Source organism: Carassius carassius, chromosome 24 (genome assembly GCF_963082965.1).
Source record: "Carassius carassius chromosome 24, fCarCar2.1, whole genome shotgun sequence".
Lineage (NCBI taxonomy): Eukaryota > Metazoa > Chordata > Actinopteri > Cypriniformes > Cyprinidae > Carassius > Carassius carassius.
In genome coordinates this window covers 24,858,866-24,877,206 of record NC_081778.1, presented here as the reverse complement: position 1 = coordinate 24,877,206, position 18,341 = coordinate 24,858,866, and the positions used below count along the sequence as shown (strand labels likewise).

Sequence of the window (18,341 nt, the reverse complement as noted above, 5' to 3'; positions counted from 1 at the left end):
GCCAGGCCACCGGGAATTGTCCCCGTTCTCCCGGTGTCCAGTCCGCGCCTGATTTCATATAAGTCATATATTTCATTTTTGGGGCTTTATATTAACAGACACTAGTCGATGTCATGTTTTGATTCAAGTGTAGCTACTGACCTTCTTTTGATTTAGTCATCCAAAATGTGGCATATTCCGTTCGCGTTAGGCATTCCGTTTTTATGACTGGATTCTACGAACCAGACTGTATTTCCGCATCCCGGAAATTATTAGGGCGGTATGTCTCAGAATAGTCAGTGCAATTTGGGAAAGAAAACAGTTAAATCTGTATGTGGATGTGTGTAAATATTCAAATGTAATCCCCTTTGTAATCGTAAAAAAATTCATAAGTAATTGTAATTTAATTACTCATTTTTTCTTAGTAACTGTAACTAATTACGGTTACAATAATTTTGTAATTAAATTACGTAACGCCGTTACATGTAACTAGTTACTCCCCAACACTGTCTATTTATGCAGCTGTAGCTATTAAATGCACACTTTGGAAAGATAAATGAGAATGCGGAATTGTGTTTCTGTATTTAGTGGGATTCTGCTCTGTTATAATGTATTAGTCTGCAAGACCAGCCAGATCAGCTAGAACCATCTAACACTATTTTAAGATTTTATTTTTATTTTTTTCAGCATGGTTCCTGATAAAGTGAGCAAATTGCCTGTGGCAGATTATGTTCTAATATTTGTGTTTCCTTCAATGACTTGTTTTGCAAAATTTGATCAAGCCTTGGTAGCTACAGTATTGTGATTGCAAACACCAATATGTTGCAGTAGCTCGGCCCATTAGAAAAACTTTAATTCTCACTATAGAGAGCTCACTGATTCATGAGGCCTAGAGGAGCAATAAATTTATCCCCTGCTTACAAAGTTGCAAATGGGACAGCCAAGAGAAGCTAGTGATGTACTGTTGCTGCCAGTTAGCCTACATTTTAGCAACCAAACGGATTTAGGAAAGATGGATTTAGGAATAATAGAGAGCATGTTAGCATCTACAGTTCTTCTACAGGGATTTTTGAGGGACAAAATTAGATTTAGTCTTGTTATAGAGAAGATAAATATGGACATATGCTACAAAACATTGAACAAACATTTAATATCACAAAATGTTTTCAATTTAAAAAAAATAATAATAATTGGATACACACACACAACTGTTCAAAAGTTTGCGATTCCATACTTTTTTTTATTATCACGGAATAATAATAATTAATAATAATAATTATATATATATATATATATATAATTGTGACTTTTTATCTGAGAATTCTCAGAATTGCAAAAAAAAAAAAAAAAAAGGCTTGAATGAGAAAGCTTCTGTACTAAACACTGGAGCAATTGCTTACTTCTTAAAAAATAAAATAAAATAAACTATAAATTACTGACCCCACATTTACCTGCATTGTTCCATTATGATTAATTAATATATGTTAAAATGTTAAGCATTAATATTCTGTAGCAGCCATTAGTCATGGTGGATCAACCGAAAAAAAAAAAAAAAAAGCATTATACCCCATTCAAACTCTTCGTTGACTTTCTCAGCTTACTGTAGAGATAATCCAACAGTTAAAATAAAATAATCACTCTGAGGGGAAAACATAGTGAGCTTGTTACTGTCTCTGAATGAAGAGTGTGCCATGAAGTTCCCGTAATTGATTAGTAGGTGAATGACTGAGCCAGTACAAACCCATTATTTCGATTATTTGTGTGTCAGTCCTCTTTCCATCAAAGTCTGCTGAGGTTTTATGAGCTTTGAGTGTGTGTGTAAACAAGACTGCAAAGGAAATTGAAAGTTTTTACATTGTGCTGTTTAATAAAAGCAAGCAAATAAACAATTAAAAATCAACTTAGATAATGAATATTAAGAGCAGTGCAATACAAGACAATACTGAACCTTTGAAATAATATTTCATGAAAAACATGTTTATGATTTTATGGTTATGCAAATAATAACAATAACTCAGTTTTCTCTCTCAACAGGTATTCTATAATGGTAGGTTAAATCCTGCAATCGAAATGTCAGTTTATTATACCAGTTTTAGTTAAACACAGACAGCAGGTTACAATATTTAAAGAGAAATGTACCAGTTATTTTTCTTTAAAACAAATAATTGTCTTACAAATAATGTTCCTAAAAAGAATGTCACTTTTACACTTTTGACACAGTTTATATATTTGCGCCCTAGAAAAATAAATATACACATGTATTTTGAGCACAGTGTAAGTAGCAAAAGATCAATATGAGCTGACTTGAGAGAACTAGCATAAGACTGATTCTTGAGATATGGGACAAAACACTGACTGGGAAATTAATCAGGTGATCTTCATACAAATGTACCATTTATTTTATTGTGGTTATATTAATTTCATAACCTTGACATTCTTACTCTGTCATACAAATTATAAGAAATAATCAGTATGAAACTACCTTAATTAAACTTTTTAAAATTATTATTATAATTCTTTTTTGTTTTTTTTTAATTCCAAATTTAATTACAGGCAAACAAAACCACAGCCAGTTTTGTCTCAGTACTCAAGAATCAGAGATAAATGACAGAAAGTAGATTTTAACATTGGCATAAAAGCCTAGAGCAACATTTAGTCTATTTGGATTTTGTTCTTTGATTCGAATCCACTTTGAAGAGGTAAGGAGCAATTAATTGCACATCACAGTACAAAGCACTGATTAAAAATAGACTCATTAATGAACATTCACACACACCCACATTTCCATACATGCATACACATAATCCGAAAGAAGTACAGACAGAGATTAGAAGAGAGGAAGTGAGCGCAGGTGAACCTCTACATGTAGACTCTCATTTTGCTGGGAAGTTGAGGAGAGATAACAGCAGACTGGAAACAGGAATTTCTGAAAAAAGGTCAAATGTCACAAAGCATGTCAACACCATTATGAAGGAGATAATATTGATATCTGAACCAAAGTACAAGAAGATACAAGGACATTTTCATATATATATGTATATATATATATATATATATATATATATATATATATATATATATATATATATATATATATATATATATATATATATATATATATATATATATATATATATATTAGTACTGTCATTAACTGGTTTCAAAGCAAACTGGACATTTTATTATAAACATTTTCCTGAGGTTTGGTTAATGTAAATTAGGATTTGTGGTCAGACTTAAAGTTTTAAGTGCAAGCCTAATTTGTTTAACTGAAGTGGTTCATTAATCACCCAACTAGACAATCCATAAAAGGCCATAGCTCATCACTTTCATCTGAAATTATCGTTATTCAGAGCGCAAACAAGAAACCTTTAAGTAAATGAGAGTTAGGGAGGCATCATTCCTTGTCACTAGATGTGGGTTAGTATTCCATGCTTGTTATCCAACATCAAACTTATGTTTTCATCTTGTGTGGTACCTACAACACACACACACACACACACACACACACAATTAACTTTTCGTAATCAGTATTTTTGTCTTATTTTCAAGTAAAAATATCTAAATATCTAAATATGTATTTCAAAATGTTATTTATTCCTATGATGGCAACGCTGAATTTTCAGCAGCCATTACTCCAGTCTTCAGTGTTACATAATTATCCAGAAATCATTTTAATATGCTGATTTGCTCAAGAAACATTATTATTATTATTATTATTATTATTATTATTATAGTTTTTAATCAGTGATGAAAACCATTTTTGCTTTTTAATATTTTTAAGAAAATAAAAGAAAACTTTTATTAGGCAAGGATGCATTAAATTAACCAAAAGTAACATTAAAGACATTTAGAATGTTAATACAAATAAATAAATACATAAATAAGTAAACCAAGAATAAAAGAATCCTGAAAAAAATCTACAAAAATAGGCAGCATATTAAAAATGATTAATAATAAGTGAGCACCGATAATAACGGAGCAACAAAATAAGCATATTAAAATGATTTCTGAAGGATCATGTAACACTGAAGACTGGAGTAATGTCGGCTGAAAATTCAGCTTTACCATCACAGGTTACAATATATCAAGTTTGAAAATATATTCAAATAGAAAAGAGTCACTTTAAATGGTAATATTTCACAATATTACAGTTTTTACTGTGTGTTTAATCAAATAAATCCAGCCTTTTTGAGCATAAGAGACTTCTTACAATAAAAATAGATTATAATTATTCCAAACATTTTGGCCGCCAGTGTATGTATGTATATATACACATATATATAAAATATTGTATTATTATTTATCATAATTGCTTGGGAAATTGTGAAAAACATAAATGGATAATACTTTTAAAAAATTATCAGTGGAATACAAAACAAACAATCATATATAAACGTTCACATTCTATTGCACAGATGGACTGCAATTGTTGATGATAACAAGTCACATATGTTTGAACATATATTTTCTAAGATAAAAGAAAAACACCGTATATATATATATATATATTACACCGTAATATATATACACCGTATTTTCCGGACTATAAGTCGCACTTTTTTTTCATAGTTTGGCTGGTCCTGCGACTTATAGTCAGGTGCGACTTGTAGTCCGAAAAATAAGATATATACATATATATCTTATATATATATATATACATACAGTACAGACCAAAAGTTTGGACACACCTTCTCATTCAAAGAGTTTTTTTTTTATTTTCATGACTATGAAAATTGTAGAGTCACACTGAAGGCATCAAGGGCTATTTGACCAAGAAGGAGGGTGACCGGACCTGAACCCAATCGAGATGGTTTAGGGGTGAGCTGGACCGCAGACAGAAGGCAAAAGGGCCAACAAGTGCTAAGCATCTCTCGGGGAACTCCTTCAAGACTGTTGGAAGACCATTTCAGGTGACTACCTCTTGAAGCTCATCAAGAGAATGCCAAGAGTGTGCAAAGCAGTAATCAAAGCAAAAGGTGGCTACTTTGAAGATCCTAGAATATGACATATTTTCAGTTGTTTCACACTTTTTTGTTATGTACATAATTCCATATATCATTCCACATGTGTTAATTCATAGTTTTGATGCCTTCAGTGTGAATCTACAATTTTCATAGTCATGAAAATAAAGAAAACTCTTTGAATGAGAAGGTGTGTCCAAACTTTTGGTCTGTACTGTATATATATATATATATATATATATATATATATATATATATATATATATATATATATATATATATATATATATATATATTGTCAAATTGTCAAATTTTATTGTGAAGAGGAAAACCCCTTAAGATGTAACATCTCGTTTTCGAGGGGACCTCAAAAAAAAAAAAAAAAAACATACTTCACATACATACATAACCTACATACTAACAAAATAAAGCTCTCCATCACATCAAACCCACCCGTCTCCAATTCAACCATTAAAAATTAGACAGACAATTAGAGACATTCATCTAGACAAATATATTCATGTCAAACATCAGAAAAACAGTTGCAACTGGTATGCAAATAGTTAAGAAGAGACATATTAAACTGGTAGAAGGAGGAAATTGATCTAAAAGACCTAGGTAAAGCATTCCAATCAGAAGGGGCTTTAAATTTAAATGCTCTCCTCCCACTTTCCTTGGATATCTTTGGTACAGAAAAGAAAAGATGGTCCGTGTCTCTTAAGCTATAAGATGTTTGATATGGAATCAAATATTGTTTCAAATAAGATGGATAGTTACAAAAAATGCATTTGTAAAACAAACTGCAACCAGTGAAACTGCCGTCTAGAATTTAGTGAAAGAAGATTCAATGACTGATACATTTGGCAGTGATGTGTTCCAAATGGGCACCTCAAAACAAATCTGCAGATACTATTATAAATCACATTCAAAGGTTTAAGATTGATATCAGCTGTGTTCTGATAAACAACATCCGCATAATCAATTATGAGCAATAATAGTTGAGTAATAATTTTTAATCTAATCTGTTTTGTAAAACAATTAATTGAGCGGTATAATATTCTTAAACTAGAATTTATGTTTTTTACAATAGAATCTATATGAGTTCTAAAGGTAAGTCGGGAGTCGACCCAAAGGCCAAGATATTTAAACTCCTCAACATTCTTTAGAGGTGCACCATCCATAAATTTAACATGAAGAGAATTATTTTGCTTATGGAGTGCAGATCTAGTTGCAAAAAACATGCTATAAGACTTGTTTTTATTAAACAGAAGTAAATTTGATGAAAATCATGTTTGAATAAGATTAAAATCAAATTGAAGTGAGGTTTGAATCTTAGATATATCGTAGCTGGATGTACACAAAACTGTGTCATCTGCATATACAGTAGATAAATCTGACAGTCTGAGCATAATTGTGGAAGATCATTTATAAAAATGGAAAATAAAAGAGGCCCTAGGGAAGAACCCTGAGGGACACCTGTTTCAATAATTCTAGCCTGGGAGAAAACATCATTAAAAGACACGCTTTGACATCTTTAATGCAGATATGAATTAAACCATAGAACAGCTGATTCGGAAAGACCAATAGCATATAGTTTGTCGAGAAGAATATAATGACTGACCATGTCAAATGCCTTAGTGAGGTCAATAAAGATTGCACCAGTAGACCTGTTATTATCTAGTGCCGAAAAAATATAATTGGTAAATAATGTAAGGGCTGTTGTTGTCGAGTGATGAGGTCTAAATCCAGATTGATTTGGAGTTAAGAGAGAAAAGTCATTAATATACTTAGACAATTGCCTAAAAATCAGATTTTCAAATATCTTAGCTACATTATTGATTATGGAAATTGGCCTATAATTATTGACATCAAGTGAATGACCCCCTTTGTGTAATGGTATTACCTTCGCAGATTTCCACATTAATGGAATTACACTGGTGGAAAGTGATAAATTAAATAAATCACATAGTGGAAATGCTAGTACATGAGAAGAAAATTTAATAAACTTCATATCCAGACCATCAGGACCAGCACCATTAGAAGATTTTATTTCTGAGATAGCCTGAAGGACTTCAGAGGGATAAATTGTTGAGAATGAGAAAGAGAAATTGTTCACAGTATTTGTTGTGGTAGAATAAGAGAGCTCAGATAATTGTGAACTACCAATAGAAGCAAAGTGTTGGTTGAGGGCATTAGCCATTAAAATAGGGTCAGTGATAATGTTATTATTCACTCTAAGTTTAGAAGGAGGACTTGTATTGGTTTTTTTAATTAAAGAGTTAAGTCTCTTCCAAAATTTCTTAGGGTTTTTGATGTCATCTGATAAAGAGTGCTTATAGTAATTTGATTTTGCATTCCTAGTTTTAGTTGTACAGGCATTTCTTAATTTCTTATAATCAGACCAATCAGCAGCTTCCTTTGTCTTGCGAAATCTGACCCAGGCTTTATCACGTTGTTTAAATAAATTTATTAAATCACCATCAATCCAAGGTAAATGACTACCCTTGACCTTTACAGATGTCCAAGGTGCATGTTTATCAATGACTAAAAGTACCTCTGAGAGAAAGAAGTTCCAGGCGTCTTCAACATAAGGAATTATTTGAAACCTGGACCAATTAATGCTTATTAAATCTTGAATAAAAGCTTCTGTGTTCAGATTTTTACATTGCCTTATTCTAATTACCTTAGGCGGCAGACTGGGCAATCTTATTTTCCATACACAGAAAACAATTGTGTGATCACTAAAACAATCTGGCAAAACACCAGATTTAGAAATTCTATTAGGAAGAGTAACCAAAATCCAGTCCAAAAGAGACTTGGATTTATTAACTACCCTAGTTGGATCTGTAATCACTTTAGTGAGGTTTAGACTATTAAACAAACTTTTCTCGTGAGAAGATGAACGATCCAGCCAATTACGATTAAAATCACCCAATAAAATCAGCTCGTTTGCATGGTCTAAAGAATTATTAGTAGCAAGAATACAATTTGTAGAGTCAACAGGGAAATTCAGAGGTCTATAAATGTTGCCTATAGTTAACTGCTTGTTTTCATGAAAAGCAATATTAACAAATAGGCATTCAAAGTGTACAGCTTTCTCCTTAGGCATAATGAGTTCAGAAAATAAATGAGAAGATATATACGTAGCCACTCCCTCACCACGAGAGGCCCTGTCAGCTCTAAACAACTTATAACCATCAAGTTTAACATCTGCATCGGATATATCACTATTCAGCCATGTTTCAGAAAGTGTAATGACACTGGGCTTATTGTAAGAAAGCCAAGCTCTTAACAAATCAATTTTATGTACCAAACTCATAATATTTAAATGAATAACAAATAAACCTTTACCTATACAAAGTCATCAAAAAATAAAAATAAACAGGTGGAACGGGGAGAAAAGGGCGATGATTACAGGTGAGCTTATCACACATATATTTACAAACAATTATCCACAAACACAAACATATATGTCACGGAGTGACTTTGTAAGGGCGGAACTAAAAGGACGGAGATTGGTTCCGCCCGGACCATAATTCCTCAAACACCGGTTACTTCCGGGAACTCCGGGGAAGGAAATCAGGGTTTCATTTATCGCAGGTGGATAGATGAACGGGGCGATCGCGGATTGGGCAGTGTGAAGAGAGGGAGGAGTATAAAGAGGGCCTCAGAAACTGCAGAGGAGTGTTGTTTTATTCCAGCCGATACGGCGAGTGAGTTGGAGTGTTTGGGCAAGGGCAGCGGAAAGAAGGCGGAGGAATATCGTTGGCTGGGCGAAGACGGAGACAAGGGTTTGGCAGAAACAGAAACCGGGCTGAGTATATTGGGATGTCTGTCTAACTGTGAAATGCTCTATGGACATGTGTAACGAATTCTGAGTGGTTGAGAATAGGAAGACTCACCGGAAATATCGCTGAAGGAGGCCCTTTTTGGACAGGTCACGTGGCAGCAGGAGAAGTATCCAGGAGCTGGAAAGGAGAGGGAAAAGAGACCTCGTGTTAGTAACGGTGTGAGTACTCCAAACCATTGTACGGCAGCATAATTATCTGGAGTGAACTATCTGTGAGCCTTTTTGAGTTTTTGGCATAGTGAGTGAGCGGCCCCACCGTGGAGGAGGATTGTGGGTGAGCCGGGACCAGGAGTGAGAGAAGACGTTGGGGTGTCGTGGCGGCGACGTTTAAATCTGAATATTCTTTGCATCAGTGTTCTCACGATTTCCAGGACGAGTCTTTGGTCAGACGGGGGGTTTGACCCTAAATTCACCAAGAGTGTGTGGAGTGCAGTGGGTGAGCCTTTGTCCTTTGCTGTGAGTGTATACACTTGAAAATTGCAGTGTTGTGCTGTATTTGTGTCGTCAAAAACCACCTTTCAGGCCCGACGAAATCCTGTGGAGGGAGTGAGTACTGAGGCGGGCGAAGAAAACAACATCTCTAATTAGATGCCGTCGATGACATCCTGACCCTTCTACCCCATGTAACGGAGGTGGGAAACAAATTCAAGTAAGAACAGTGTGGATATAGTGGGAAGTATTAATGGTGAGGAGTTGGCTGCTGGAGCAGGAAATCAGCTGTGCGTGTATTACCTGCTGCGGAGTTCTTCAAAGGTTCGCCCCTGTCTAGAAGACCCACCCTGTTGGTTGGCAGAAAGGAGAGGGAAGCGTCCGACCCACCCAGTGTAGCACTCCCTGGGTGAAACAACTAACCTGTGTGTGACATCAGCGGAGGCCGTGTTCGGCCCAACGCAGCAGCAGCTTTCGACCCGCATCCCTATCAGCAGTTGGTAAACCTCAGAAAAGGAACGCCTGACGTCTATTTCCCCAAAATGTGTGAGTAACATCCCAATTGTGGGGAAGTCTTGGCCTGGTGGTTCGAGAATCGGACTCCCAATCGAAGGGTTGTGGGTTCGAGTCTCGGGCCGGCAGGAATTGTGGGTGGGGGGAGTGCATGTACAGTTCTCTCTCCACCCTCAATACCACGACTTAGGTGCCCTTGAGCAAGGCATCGAACCCCCAACTGCTCCCCGGGCGCCGCAGCATAAATGGCTGCCCACTGCTCCGGGTGTGTGCTCACAGTGTGTGTGTGTTCACTGCTCTGTGTGTGTGCATTTCGGATGGGTTAAATGCAGAGCACAAATTCTGAGTATGGGTCACCATACTTGGCCGAATGTCACTTCACTTTCTGCTTCCCTGTATATTCACCGTAAGCTATTGCCCAAAGCTAAAGCCAGCATATTGTGTTGTACACTCTCCTGTATGCCCCAGTGAAGCCCTAGTTACATTTGATGTACTTGCCTTATGCCTATAGCTAAAGCCAGCATATTGTGTTGTACATTCGCCTGTATGCCCAAGTGAAGCCTCAGTTGTCTTTCCTACAGACTTACCTGTGCCCCGAGCAAAGAGCCAGTGGCCCCTCTGTCCACCATCCATGTCCAGTCCTGTCATACTTACTGGGATGTTCTTGTGCAGATCTAGCAGGTCCCTTTGAAGTGTCTACCTGCACGTCGACCCGTTACTCTGGATACAGAAACCGCAAACACCTCCCGTACACTTACCAGTACTGTCTCAGTCGGGTCCCGACAGCCATTGTGCAGCTCCACCAGCATCCGGACGACTGGGAGTCCAACCCGCTGGGCCGCCTTGGAGTTCGCCACGAGAAGCAGCAGGTATCCACCATGTATTCAAACTCTAAATACTTGCCACTTGTATCTGATACGTCCAGGAAAAGGAGAGGGCCCCGGGCAGCTCTCCTGCAAGCTAGAACAAAGGGGCACTTGTGAATAAGCTGATTGTCGTCACATAGCCAGAAGGAAAGAGGAGTGAAGAACTTACCGAGATCTCCCATGACGGAGTCTAAGAGATTTGAGATTGATACTCCCCCAATTGGAGAGTTGGATTTTAGCTTCCCTCCCTTCCCTATACCTTTTTTTTTTTTTAGTAATTTAATAAAGCCGTTTTAATACTTACCGTCTCTTGTGTGTCTGGTCATTGGGGTGTTCTTGGGACCTCCTCGAGGTGGAAATCTAGGGAGGGGCGTGACTCCCGACATCTGTGGTCCGCTCCGACCTGTGACCTATACATATAAACAAGCATACCTCCATGCACACACAAATGGGCCAAGGCATAGAGAGAGAAATAATGCAGGCTAAGACCGCAACTTATTAACTGTGAATGCTTTATAAATTTCCCTGTGTTCAGACCTCAGTATGAAACATCCCATAGCAAAAAAAAAAACGAATAATATTTTCAGCTATGGGATTCATTTTGTAGCGCTGTTGAAAGAGCGCGACAAGGAAAAAGAAAACATCTCAATGTTCTGGTCTCGGGTCATTTAAGTCATTTACATATTATATAACCTTCAAGATGTAAACAAATAAGTCCCGATTACGCTACTAATGGCAAATCAACATCAACAACCAAAACCTTTTATCAATAAGCTACCTTCTTAACAGGTGCAGTCCATCATTCAGGTAAACGTTGTAAATCTCGAAGAAACGATTCAACTTCCCCTGGAGTCTTACACAACACAGATTTACCATCGGAGATAATCTTAAGCGTAGCAGGGTAGAGCAAGAAGTAATCAATGTCAAGTTCACGAAGTTTCTTTTTGACAACGTCAAACTCCCGACGCTTTTGGCGGAGACTGGTACTAAAATCCGGGAATATATGAACACGTTTTCAGTTGTACTTAAGATCATGTTTTTCACGGGCAAGAGGTAGGATTTTAAACTTATCCTGAAGACTGAGGAGTTTCACCAGGATAGGCCTCGGAGCAAGATTCTTCTGGTTCTGTAATTAGGCCACCGATGAACCCGTGGATGTTTTTACCCTCAGCTTTTTCAGGAACATGAATGAAACTGAGATTGCAGGCCCTGCTTCGGTTTTCAAGCTCATCCAGTTTATCCCTCAGGTAGGAATTTTCACCCTCGATTGACTTCAGGCGTTTTTAAATGTCAGATAAATTATCCTCATTGGAGCTGACCCTGTGTTAAAGCTCAGCTACATGTTCGCCTAAAGTTGATAAAGAGCCAGTGATAGACGTTAAGCTTGACTGACCATTTTTGCATCGAAGTGTGAAAGCATTTCAACTTTCAATTGTTGTATAGTATCCACGATAAACTTGTTTGTAACTGCTTGCTCCATGATGAGCATGCGCTTTAGATCAAAGGCTTTGAGGACGTTGTTTATATAAAGTGTCTCTTCGGAAAGATAATTACATTCGTAGCGTAAATGAAAATAAGTTATTTGAAGTCAAATAGGCATCTTGCGGGCCAGCCTGCATCAAACACTCGCCGCCATTACGCCGGATGTGTTGTGTGTATTTATTTATTTATTTTAACTTAGAAAATATATGTTCCAGCTGATATTTAACACAACAGCACTCTTGCTTGTATGATATTCCATACATATGTGACTTGTTATCAACAATTGCAGTCCATCTGTGCAACAGAATGTGAACGTTTCTGTAAGCAACTGACCAAACCGGATGAATCAGCTTTTATGTAACTTGGTACAAGACCAGCCAGCCGCATGTCTCTAAGCACTTCCCACTGTCTGCTCAATTACCCACATCTTTTAAAGTGTTCCATGTCACCCACCTTCTCGTCCATCTTTCTTTTCCCTCAGACTCATATCACCCACTGTGCCTAAGGATTCACGTCAAGAGGGTCTGAACAGTAAGTTTGATCTCAAATGACCTGTCTCTGCCCGTCTGGGTCTGCAGGGCTGATCTGAGGCCAGCGCTGACACATGGAGAACTCCGAATTGTCCAATAAAATAAGAGTGAAGGGCACTGCAGCCTTTTGATGTACTTCTTTACCTACTTTAACCTTCCCATGTGGAGTGGCTTTTCATCCACACACACAAATAAAATGCAGATAATGACAGAACAACGGAAAATGTATGAGGATTGTCACAAGAGGAGATTAACAAAACAAGGCCAATAAAAGGGAAAAAAAGAGGCATACAGTAGGCATACAGTATTTACTATAAGTGGGATGCAACAAAAAAATGTGAAATGCAGACAGAAATTCTAGAAAAATTCTGCATTCTTCTATGAAAGCAAAAACAAACAATTTATTTGAAAAGCCTTTTATGCTCACCAAGGCTGCATTATTGCTTTAAAAGTACAGTAAAACCGTTAATATTATTACAATTTAAAATATCTATTTTATATTTCAATTTATTTTTAAAATTAAATAATTCCAATGGTGAAAAAGCTGAATTTTTAGCATTTAGCCATTACTCCAGTCTTCAGTGACACATCAATAAGATCAAGTACGATTTATTTATTATTATCATGTTGTGCTGCTTAATATAAAAAATAAAAATAAAAAAATCTTCCCCAAAACTTGAAACGGTAGTGTATAAGTTATTGCATGCATACATATTAAATGGGAATTTCTGTTTGCTTTTTGTCTGTTTGGTTTGTTTCTATTATATGCATAAAAATATGTCATTCCGATTTTTATAACAGGACTGTTTTGGATGACCTATACCTGTTAATTTTAAGGTGACATTTGTGAGATATATATACATTTCACCGTTAGAGAATTTTCTATTTTATACATTTTTTTTTTTATGCCACATAAATGTTTGTGTTTTATAATTGTTCTTGCCACACTGTGATTTGCAATATTGTTTCAAAAACAGCCAGATACATAACTAAACGTCTCCTATGAATTCCCGAAATATACAGGACAACAACAACATAAATGTCAAATGATGATTCTGACAAAAAGTGGAGGAGGAGGTTTTTAATGTGTGTGTGTGGGGGTGGGTGTGTGTGCATCTGGGAAAAAAAAATAATGAGTGGAAGAGGCAGAGAGAGAAATGACAGAAGAGCATTATGTGTCTGAGACGATGAGAGAGAGCAGGCAGTAAGTGAGGGGAATGGTAAAAGGAGTAAAAGGATGAAAGGATGGGCAACTGAGAAAGAAGGAACACCTGCTTTGAAGTGACAGAGATCAGAGGGCAACCTCCACCCAGGCTGTCTCTCTGGCCAAGAAGCTTGCTCTGCTGGCTACGTCCACATCAAAGACTGCTTCACATCCACCATGGGGAGGATCTCCCCCAGCCACCGAGCTCACAAGTCTTACTCTTCCTTCATGCCAACTGTGCTACTATAGCCTTTATACCATCATCATTCTCTGAGTGGAAATGACATGAGAGGGGAGCTATAGAGCCTGAAGAGATGAGGAATCTCCTCGACATAAGCACATAAACTTGCAAACCAGAGCAATAGCTGAAGACGAGGGTGCAATGGGACCAAAGCTCCCGGGGTAAAAGAGCCCGTCTGTTCCTATGCACTGCAAAACTATCCTTATTCACAAGGTCATTGTTTGCAATGAGTAAAGACTGAATCTGAGGTCATTTGAGCGAAAACTGAATACATTATGTTGATTATGTATTTAATAAAAAACTTTAAATATATTTTCAAATAAATATGAGATAAAATAACAAAGTATAATTCACTGAAAATGAACAATTGCTGAAAATTCACTTCCAAGATGAAGCGGAGTCCTTCATTTGAACAGATTTGGAGAAATTTAGCATATTACTTGTTCACCAACGGATACTCTGCAGTGAATGGGTGCCATCAGAAGAAGAGTCCAAACAGCTGATGAAAACATCACAATAATCCACAAGTAATTCCCACCACTCCATAAATTAATGTCAGCAAAAATCTGTATATTTAAAAGAAAACAAACCTATTATTAAGGCATTTTAACTTTAAACCATCACTTCTGGCCATAAACCATAATAGTTCCAACAGTGAAAAAGTTTGTTCCCTGTCATCCTCACGTCAAAATCCACCAACTTATTTGTTTAGAATTGTTTTGGACTCTCTTCCCTTTGTAAACATTGCTTGATCTGTTCATATTTCTCTCCTGATTAAGACACGATGTCTTTTTCACTTGAGAAATAAATATTATGGATAGAGGACTTGGAATTTAGCTGGAAGCAAAGCTTTAAAGTTAAAAAACACCTTGATGAGCATGCAGTTTCACACTTCATGGATGTTCAATAGATGTTAATTGATGGACTGAAAAAAAAAAAACATATATAAAGGATTATGTTTGTTTGTAGACAAATACAATATATTTAAATATTTATTTACTTACTTATTTACTTGTTTCAAAACCTAAAAGTTAGTTAAAACTAATTTTGTAAGAAAGAGGTAAAGGTAAAGTTTACAACAAGCATCCCAAGATGCACCTCATATAGATGTTCGAGAGAAAATTCAAGTGTATACTTTGACAAAGTTACAATATACAAGAGCAGTCAAAAGAGGACCTGGAATAAATGGAAAGAAGATGGGGAAGGGTACCAGGAAATGTTGCATGCTGTTCTCAAATACACTCTCTGTGAGCATGACAGTTTAATGCATCAGAACATATGCGCAACTGCGAGTCCACAGCTCTAACATGAATTTAAGCAATCAATAGATGCTGTTAAGGACATCAAAAGCCTTATATGACGTTTTAACTCCAGACCAGGATAAAAGGGTTTTCACCTCTATTTTTCCCAATCCAAAAGTTCTAAGATTTAGTAGTTTGGCACTATTCAGTGCAAATCAATGTGGACAGATGGGGCCTGCACTCCAAAAGCATCCATCTTGCCCCATTTCCAAGCCACATCCTGATGCCTTTTTCCGATAGCTCATATCAATCAAAGCCAAGCACTCTTCACAGCCAAAGTACTGATTGTCAGAGAGGGAATTAAATGGTACCTCCACACCTCCACAGACACAGAGCGAGTACTCTGATGGGTTGAAGGCAGAGAACTGTATGAAACTTCACATTCAAGTCCAGCTGACCGAATATAAGATACAAATGTCTTTGGACACACCAGAATGGAGTCTACTCACTAAGTGCATAAGCTTTTACACCTCCAACAGTGAATAGACAAGCTATTTGAGAGCCATTCAAACATCTTCCTGTCAACCTGCCCACTTGCCCTGTTGAAAAAAGAAAAAAAGACCCCTCCCCCATTCCTAAAAGCACACAGGCAGAGTGTGGGGAATGCTAGTTGTTGTGTGGGGAATGCTAGTTGTTGTAAATGGGAAAAGATGACTCACCACCCTACCTTTAGTTTGCCTTTTTGACAATGGATTTGACATTATCAACATCATTATTTGACAGATTGATATCATCATAGAATGTATTTATTTATGTATTCATTCATTCTTTTTTTAAGTGGAAATGTAGACTTAAAGGGATAGTTCACCCAAAAATCAAAATTATGTCATTAATAACTCACCCTCATGTTGTTCCAAACCAGTAAGACCTCCGATTAGCTTCGGAACACAGTTTAAGATATTTTAGATTTAGTCCGAGAGCTTTCTGTCCCTTCATTGAAACTGTGTGTACGGTATACTGTCCATGTCCAGAAAGGTAAGGAAAACATCATCAAAGTAGTCCATGTGACATCAGAGGGTCAGTTAGAATATTTTGAAGCATCGAAAATACATTTTGGTCCAAAAATAGCAAAAACTACGACTTTATTCAGCATGGGCTTCTCTTCCGTGTCTGTTGTGAGCGAGTTCAAAACAAAGCAGTTTGTGATATCTGGTTCGCGAACGAATCACTCAATGTAACCAGATCTTCTTGAACCAGTTCACCAAATTGAACTGAATCGTTTTAAATGGTTCGCATCTCCAATAAGCATTAATCCACAAATGACTAAAGTTGTTAACTTTTTTAATGTGGCTGACACTCCCTCTGAGTTTAAACAAACCAATATCCCGGAGTAATTCATTTACTCAAACAGTACACTGACTGAACTGCTGTGAAAAGAGAACTGAAGATGAACTCCGATATAAAAGGAAGATTTGATATTGGTATATGATTGCTCAAAATGGTGTTATCAAGATTGTCAGTCAGTCTCTCAACAGTTGCAAAAAGAGTGTGAGTATTGTTTAAGTTACTGTTTATAAGGTTTGAGAAGAAATTCTGTCTAGCTGTGGCTAGTTTCACATTAAAAGCATGAAGGCTGTCTTTATAGATGCTATAGTGAATGTCAAGTTTCGTCTTCTGCCACATCCACTCAGCTTTTCTGCATTGTCTTTTCATACTCTGTACTGCTGTTGATTTTCTCCGAGGATTATTACTATTACTATTACTATTACTATTACAGGAGCAATATCATCAATAACATTCTTTAAGTAGTATAAACATTAATAATAATTAATAATAAGAAGAACCATTACTAATATCTGACCACCAAAAATGATTAATAATAATTGAGCACCAAATCAACCTATTAGAATGATTTCTACTGGATCATGAAGACTGGAGTAATGGCTGTTTTCAGCTTTGCCATCAAAGGAATAAATTACATTTATTATAGTTTTTATATGAATAAGTTTTAAGTTTTTTGAAATTGTACTAATTTCAAAATATTACTGTTTTTACAGTATTTTGATCAAATAAATACAGCATAAGAGAGACTTTCATCTATAAAACATAAAATAAAATAATTAAAAAAATCTTTAAAATGTTTTTGCCCCCTCTGGCAGTGTACATATATTCTGTTTTGTGCTTTTCTTCTTATAATATATTTCATGGTGCAATGTAATTTATGTTATTGTGCATGTTACATATCTAAATAATTGGATGTTACAGGGACTGACTGTAAAAAAAAAATCTTCTAATCTTTCCATGTGGACCCCATGGATTGAACAACTTTGCAATGATCTTTTGACTATAATAACACTTTCAATTCCTCAACTGACAATTTCAATTTTTTAATGGTGGCGTCTATAGCACATTAAGTTGACCTATCAGCTTTTAATCTCAGCTCTTCCTGTAGACACTAGCTAGCAGCTGAAGCTGGGAGGGGGTTATCTAATTGTGACACCTGGAGAAGCATGTCCAAAAAAATAAAAAATAAAAAGAGGACAAGTGTGATTTCTGTCATCCTCCATTTCAGAGAGGTGTCCTCTCTATCTCTCTGTTTCCTTTTTATAAGCTACTAACGTTTAGGTTTGGGACTCTGAAAACTTATAATACCTCTGCCACACATCTGTTTCTCACATGGGAGCTTCAGCGCCTGTTTCTCATCCGTAGAGTTTGTCAGTAATCCCCATGAGTAAAGTTCAGAGCGAGCTGACAGCACTAAAAAATAGTTAATAAGGATTTTCATTTTTCACCCTGTAATGGAAAATTGCATATAACATTTCTCACTCAGCATTTATCCTTAATAGCGGCTGCAAATCCATATCCCCTAATTTCACAAAATCACTTCATTGCAGAGAAAAGAGCATTATTTTGCAGGTAGGAAACAGTTTGTTAAACCTTTTATTTCTATTTTCTTACTCCTTTTTCCTCTCATGACAGAGAAATCGATATAAAACATTGTAAATGCACTTTAAATAACAGGCTCTATCAAATTGCAGTCTG

General features: G+C 36.4%; 1 protein-coding gene across 2 annotated transcripts in view; it reads right to left on the bottom strand.

The window, feature by feature from the left end:
• Nucleotides 1-1,831: 1,831 nt before the first annotated feature.
• The window catches only part of LOC132103270 (t-SNARE domain-containing protein 1-like), a 124,724-nt gene continuing 108,214 nt past the window's right edge, over nt 1,832-18,341 (bottom strand). Inside the window, exon 12 of one of the 2 annotated variants that reach the window (XM_059508232.1) lies at nt 1,832-2,889. The gene's annotated coding sequence lies outside the window, so the exon portion shown is untranslated. Of the gene's footprint in view, nt 2,906-18,341 lie in introns of both variants that reach the window. The other variant, XM_059508233.1, reaches the window with a different exon arrangement.